At 29.7% G+C, this 7,545-nt stretch overlaps 1 long non-coding RNA gene across 1 annotated transcript; it reads left to right on the top strand.

Annotated features, from left to right (window-relative positions):
* The first annotated feature begins 336 nt into the window (after window positions 1-336).
* On the top strand, window positions 337-6,952 carry LOC122270041 (uncharacterized). Its single transcript, XR_006225571.2, has 2 exons — window positions 337-589; window positions 5,280-6,952. It is a non-coding gene; the product is annotated as an uncharacterized lncRNA (long non-coding RNA).
* The last annotated feature ends 593 nt before the right edge of the window (window positions 6,953-7,545 follow it).

Genomic DNA, 7,545 nt, shown 5'->3' with positions numbered 1-7,545 from the left:
TTGGAGTTTAGACAGTGTCATATCTTCAAATATATAAAAATATCTATTTTAAAAAACCTTTGATTTCAGGATATTTCAGAAACACTCAATGAATGTCATGCTCAGGATGACCTGGGGAGATTCACATCATTACTTTTAAATTAAATTGTGAAACTGTGGGGTAAATTGTGATTACTTCATTGTTTGTTTCTATTTTAATTTTAATTTTATTACGAGTCGCCACGCTCCAATCATCAATCTTTTATCTTCAACTAAAACTTTGCATTGAACAACTTCTCACAAAATACGTGTGTCTTTGTTTCTTTACGTGAATTATCACGCCAAGTAGAAGCTTTAGAAAAACATTGTCGAACATTTCAACTGAACTTTTAATTTTCTATCATAATCTTGATGTGTTTTTATAGTATACAATGTAATCAAATATTTTACTTATAACAAAGTTTATTATATTACTAATATGAAATAGTTTTGGTACCTCATTTCTCCCAAAGGCTGAATTCTAAGAACTACTCCCGCCAAACTGCAGATCTAGTTGGATGGAAATAATGAGAAAATCTATCATGCAATTTTTACTAAGTATTAGTAGTAAGTAAGTAAATTATGCTTTTAGAACCATTTAACACTAATGTAATCTATTATATATAATATATATAATATATATATTTATGAATTAATTATATGCTTTATATTTAAGCAATTTCCTAATTTTTTGCAATATTTCTCCGAGCACGGCTTTCAATAATGGACCAATATTATTTTCTATGTAAGACCGTTATAGACTTATAATGTTGGGTAAATATTGGAATGTCTAGCTTTTTTTCATATTGGTTCTATATTGGCTTCAATAATGGACCTCACGATTCATTTCATTTCTATCCAGGTCTCTTATAGGTTTAAAATGTTGGGCGAATATTGGGATGCCTGGATTTTTTAATATGAATCCTAAAATGGCTTCAAATGTCCCTTGTAGATCTACAATATTGGAATGTCTATATTTCATAATATTAGTCTTAGATAGAAGTGAAACTTGTTCCAATATTGAAAGCCATTCTCGGACCAATATTAAAATATCTAAGCATCCCTATATTGGTGCCTCGGTGCATGCTCTTATAAGACCCATATCGAGTCAATTTTGAACACAACTGGGGCCAAGGTAAAATTGTTGCTTGCATTGTTTTGTGTTTGTTATTTTACTAGGCTTTCAAAAGCGCTGAATAGAGTTACTTATTTTTGGCGTAATTACTTTTATTTATTATTATTTTTATTAGGATGACTATATTTAAAGGACATGATCAGGTTGCTTAGCTTTAACTTATTGTCAAACTCTTTTAAACTACAGAACTGATATATTAAAAGCCATTTTTCATTTAGTTGAGTATTGGTTTCTAAGCATTATTTTACGTAAAGTATTTCCATAGCAGTTTGATGTGTGCCAGAAGGCGAAATGCCGCATTGCTTCCATACAAGCAGGTGATCTCCACTTGCAATTATTCTCTTTGAAACTACACGAGCATAGAATTTTAAGTAAACGTTCAAAAAATAGGTGTCTCAATGACATTCATTCTGTGAAGGCTAAAATTAGCACGTTTACAAACATCAGAAAAAATAATTTAAATCTGTTTTAATTCGTTAATAGGAAGTGCTGATTAGAAACTATATGCATTAAAACAGTTTATAATGTTTGTACATCTAATAAGAATAAATTAGATTTTGATCAAATTGCTCCTAATATATTTTTAAATAAGCCGTATGAAATATATATGGATAATGTACTTTATTATAAATATTAATGACAAAATGCACGAACTTCGAACGAAATCGATCGAATCTTAAGAAATCTTAAGAAATCAAATTTTAAATTTACGATTTATTTAACATTTGATAATTGAGAAACTATTTGACCGATTTCGTTCAAAATTTTTATTTCGTGTCCTGGAAAATTTATTGCGTCTGCACACGTTAATATTTAACCCTTGAACTATTAAAATTGAGTATGTCCGATCATGAGATCAAAAGTTATCCAAGGCTTTTTATTTTGCACTCTGTACAACTCGAAAAATTTGGTATCAATTAAAATACTATTAATGTATCCAAAACTCCTAGTACAGAAATTTTGCTTGGCTCATTATCAAGAAAAATTAAAATTAATTAAAATGGGATACTTTTAGACTAAAATATGCTTCAAATGACTTGTCTCTTTGAAATAAAGAAAATATTTAAATTAGCCTAATGCAAAAAACCATTCAAATGCAGGTAATGATGCGGCTAATATATGTCCCCCCCCCCACTATGAAAAAAACAGCAAGGAAAAGTGAATTCATTAAGTTTCAAATGCTGAATATCCAAACAAGTTACGCTGCCCTTGTCCTAGGCCATTAGGGTAAGGGGTGGGATTGTTCCTGTTTTCCAGTGGCGTCATCTATGTCCAAAAAGTCAACTTCTGCCATACCTATATGTCTCACCCGTGGTGGACCCATTTATATATCCATTCATTCATCCACAGATAGTAATTTTGACCTGAACCAGAGAACGATCAATCTTCAATTCAGTACCACCAGAGGTATAATTTGTTAGGCGAACATGGAGGACTTTGTGACCCGACAGATTTAGCGTGCACCAGTCACCATTTACTACACGGGAATCTTTGGCAGGCTGTTTTCAAACTCCAAACAAGTTATGAGGATTTGTTTACATTTTGATATTTTCAGCATTTGAAACTTAATGCTTACTCTAGGTTTAATCACTTTTCTGTCAATTACTATTGTAGATAAAACTTCTTTTTTTTCGAATGGCAGGCACTGAACTTTATTCGTTTCGCCTTAGAAGATGCTAGAGTTGTTACTCAATTCGCGTTTACCCAGTGGGCACCTGTGAACCAAAGTCACGGAGGCGAGTAACATTGCCCACGCCACACTGCCACAAACTCGTTGATAGGGTGGGCCACATTCACTCATCACACACAACAGAGGACAACACAAGAGAGAGAAACATCCATGCCCAGAGCGGGATTCGAACCCGCGGCCATTGGCTTCGCAGTCAGGCGTGCCTACCGCTCGGCCACCTGGCCGGCTTAGATTAAACTAAATATTGGAAATTACACCAAGAAGTGAAGCTGCAAAAAATCCTTCAGTGCTGTGAAAATACATATTTTATTATTGCCTTTAATACAATAATAAAGAGACCTATAAAAATGATACAAATATATGACTTTTCTTTCCACTTTCAAAAGACTGTAGACTATAAACAAATAACAACATCAAATAAATAACAGCAGAACTGTTCTAGACAGTTTGGTTTTACTAGATTATTTCTACTTTTATAATATTTAGAAAAAGTTCTTTGAGTCATTTTTGGGCATTTCAAATTTATTTAAACAATTTTAAAAAAAATTCTTTTCTATTTTGTTTTCTAAAATTCATTTAATATTTAGGCACGCATCATTACATTTAATTAATGAATCTGAAAAAAATAATCAGAATAGTGTTTTTTCGGGTTATCGAACAAAAACAAATTATAACTTTCGTTTTTTCCCTCATAATTTATTTGAAAAGGCACGTGATTTTTTGTCATTACTTCTTTTAAATTATTTTTAATTTTAACACTATAAGAGATATTTTTTTACACGAACTAACTCTACAATTAATATAAAGTGGGAAAAAATTCGAAACACATTTTAATAGGAGCGGTCGATTGCATAATTCTTTTCGACGAACCGCAAATATTGTTTTTGTGTAAGGAAGTTTAAATCAACCACTTAAAATTTTGAAAAAAACCTTCATTCTGGACCACAATTCTTCATCATGAATATAAATTTAGATTAAAAATCAATCACTTTAAAAGTAATATGAGAAAATTACAAATGAAAGTGCGTTCTTTAGTTGAAACTAAAGAGAGGCGTTTTCTGTACATTCCATGTTTTCGTAAAAGTTAAATTCTCATAGAATAATTAATATTGCTTTTTTGTTACATTTCTATTGATTTTAAAATTATTTCTCTTTCTATTTTACTTCTAATTGCTAAATACTATATGTACTAATTTTTCAGCTATTGTGTAATTATGATAGCTTTGATAAACTGAGCCTGATTTCAGACTTATTATAAACAATTATTTTAAATAAAACTGGAGCAATACTTTGCATTTTCCAGGATAGCCTTCAAACTCTATTGGATAAACTGATTTCATTTTTACTGTAATTTAACATCTTTTTTATAATGTAACCATTTGCAGTAAAAATGCAATAAAAATGTTCAAATTTTTTCTGTTCATTATGTTTCAAAAATAGGTTAACTTCCATTCGAAACCATTTGCAGATCATTGTGTTACCAAGACAGGTAAACTTCTCTTAGAAATCATTTGCAGTTAAAAGTACATTCAGACGTTTTAATTGCACATAATTGCATTTCAAAAACAGATTAACTTCTCTCAGAAATCATTTGCAGTTAAATGTGCAATCAGAAGTTTTAATAGCAGAATCATTAGGCTTCAAAGGTTTTGCCAGTGGTAAATTAAAGGCTATTAATTTTTATAACCATTAAAATTTTATTGTAAAAGCATGAAAGTTAACTATTATACTTCAACATAATTTTAAATGTATTTTAGAACATCATTGAAATTATTAAATGAATTGGGAGGAACTTCAGAAACAGATTGGATTTCTTTCTTTCAACTGTTTTTAGATCGATTTTTTGCAAATCTGAGGAAATGTAGATCGATATGAATCACGCTATGGGTGACTTAGTAAGAATCCCATTCATTTATTTGAATTTCCGTATTTAGTTCATTTTTTGTTGATGGAATTGCGATTAATGAAATTTTGAACGTAAATCTTATTTTGAGTAACGATAAAGTGTCCCATGGAACCAAAAAGAAAATTGAAGGGTTAAATACCTCTGAGTGTTACTCTAGGTATGTGCCTCCAAGTATTTTTTTTTCTTTTTGTTAAATTGATGTCAGAAATGTGTAAAAAAAGTCTTTTATGTGAAGTGTTTCCAAGCGTGGAAAGGAGTGGGATGATATATTTAAAAAATATAACAAGAAAGATCCCATAAGATTTCCCCTTCAAACAGATTGCTTGATAGTCGAGGCGTTTTCAAAAGACACCGTAAGGAATAAGGGAGGTTTTTGAAAATAAGGGGCACCTGAGTATTGTACTATTGAGGGGGAGGGCCAAAAGAATGCTTGCACAGGTTAAAAAAAAACCATCGCAAGAAAAAGATAAGGGGCTTTGATAAAAGATGTAGATTTTTCTTTTTTTTTTATTCTTCCTTATTTTTTTTAGCGGCAAAGAAAAGTCGAAAACCAGCATTCAGATTGAAGAAAAGTTATTGGTCGTCAAATTCTTTGAAGAAGTCCAACCAAATAACTGTGACGCAAATCTAAAAATATTGGAATAATCCGGCATTGAAAAGTTATATCAACGATGGAACAATGAATCATTCTTTCTTTTGTATTTTTCGAAGCCAACTGTGCAACATCACACTACTTCTACTGCGATTTTTGTCAACTTTTGATCAAAAAGTGTCTTGTGACACAATTCAAAGGATGTCAAAGCTGTCGTCAGCGAGCTTTTTATTCAGGACATAGCTCAAAATGCGTGTTTAGGGAAATGGACACAATTCAAAATGTGTGTTTAAGATAATGCACTTAATTTTGTTTTTCACATTTTTGAATTGAAATCTTTCCCTTTTCTAAAAAAATAAACTAACTGATCTAAATAAAATCGCAATGTGATGCCTACTCTACTTAGTACCTACAGTTTTCCAAAATTTAAATTTTTAAATTAAAATTTTCATTGTTTTTAAAGATAATAAAAGCCTCGTAAAAGAACTGAAAAGATTTAAGTCCTTTTTACAATACGTTTATAATACATTGACGAATTTAGAATTTTAAAATCGCTTAGAAACTGAAAAGATGGCTGAAAAGTTACGCTTATAATGAGCCCGAAGTCAGTAGTGATATTGCTTTCTCGTTTATTTTGGGTAGGTTGAACATAGTAAAGGTCATTTTCTTGGATACGCATAGTGTCCAGTCTGTTAAATTCATGTCCAAATCGACGATTTATAGTTTGATCAGTATGATATAATAATGCATAGATTGCTTCAGTTTTATTCAGTTTTTTCTTAGAATGAATTCCTGCACTTTAAAGCTCCTCTATTTTATGTTACAACTAAAATTTGGATTCTCTAAAAATCCTATTTTTTACCGGTCCTATAAGGCTTTATGACTTGAGGATTATTTAATTTAAAAAGTTGAAGAGCTTATTGGATGAGTAGCTATAATCAGGTTAAGAAAAATAAAGTGGTATCCAAATAATTTCATTATAAATTTAGATGAGTTAATTCTTTGCCTTATTTTATTTACCAAATTCAAAATGAAAATCATGCAAGCATACTCAAAATTAATAAGAATGCGATGTAGTTAAATTATAATAAATGTAGTTAAATTCTGTTAAATTAAACACATCCATAGTTATGCAACAACTTTATCTTAATTTCCCTGATTAATCCCTTAAAATGTCACTTATATCCCTTAGGATCTTTAATCATTGCACAAAAAAAGAAAAAAAAACAAGTTCTCGAGAAATATTTAAGTTCAGAAAATAATTTTCATACAATCTTCTTCGCAATACCCGGTAGCAGAAACAAAGTTTTAAAGTTAGTGTTTTTTGTAAATGGTTTGTAAAACTGTGAATCTTCTTTGGTGGGCATAAATGATATTTTAAATTTCATTCAAGATATTATGTATATAGTTTTAACTGTAATGAGAAATTCTGGGTATTCCGCATTTACCATCCATAACGTGCATTTTAAGAATCCTTCACAAAAAGGAAAAGCATGCTGGGATGTAAAATAATATTTAAGCATTAAAAAAACTAAAACGTTATCAAAACATGTATATCTTTTGTATTACTTTTTGATAAGGATTCTAAAAATAAAGGAGTATCTAAGGATATTTTACTTGTTTTAAAATCTGACTGTTTCCGAAGAGAGTAAAATCATGAAAATATAATTTTATTTTTAAATTTCAAATCAATATCTGCTTACATATTTACCGAAATTTTTTCTATTTCTAATGAAATGGACCTAAAATTTTATGTATTTTGGAGGGAAACAGAATATTAACTTAAATATAATAAACATTTTAAGTTTAAAATTCAAAAATGAAAAGTAACTGTCAAAAATTATTTATGAGTTGCATTACTTAGGTCTCCTGATATCAACAAAAAATCCTTTACCTAACCCGGACCTGAATTTAATTGGTAACCTAACCTAAACTTAAAGGGGAAATTCAAATAATGCGTATTTGTTAATGAAAAAAAAAGTTTTCATGCAGGTTTCAGAAGATCCTACATTTCCAATTCGAAAATAATTTATTTTTAGGGTTATTTAACATTATAAAATTTGCATTTTTGAGCTTAAAGACTAATTTTTTTCTTCCATTTATGCTATTTTTTTAAATTAATTTTCCTTTTTGAATAGAAAAAAAAATGAAATATTAGACTCATTTCTTGCGATATAAATATTTTTCTACTTGACTGAAATGTT

Source organism: Parasteatoda tepidariorum, chromosome X2, assembly GCF_043381705.1.
Source record: "Parasteatoda tepidariorum isolate YZ-2023 chromosome X2, CAS_Ptep_4.0, whole genome shotgun sequence".
NCBI lineage: Eukaryota > Metazoa > Arthropoda > Arachnida > Araneae > Theridiidae > Parasteatoda > Parasteatoda tepidariorum.
This window is presented reverse-complemented; position numbering and strand designations above follow the sequence as displayed.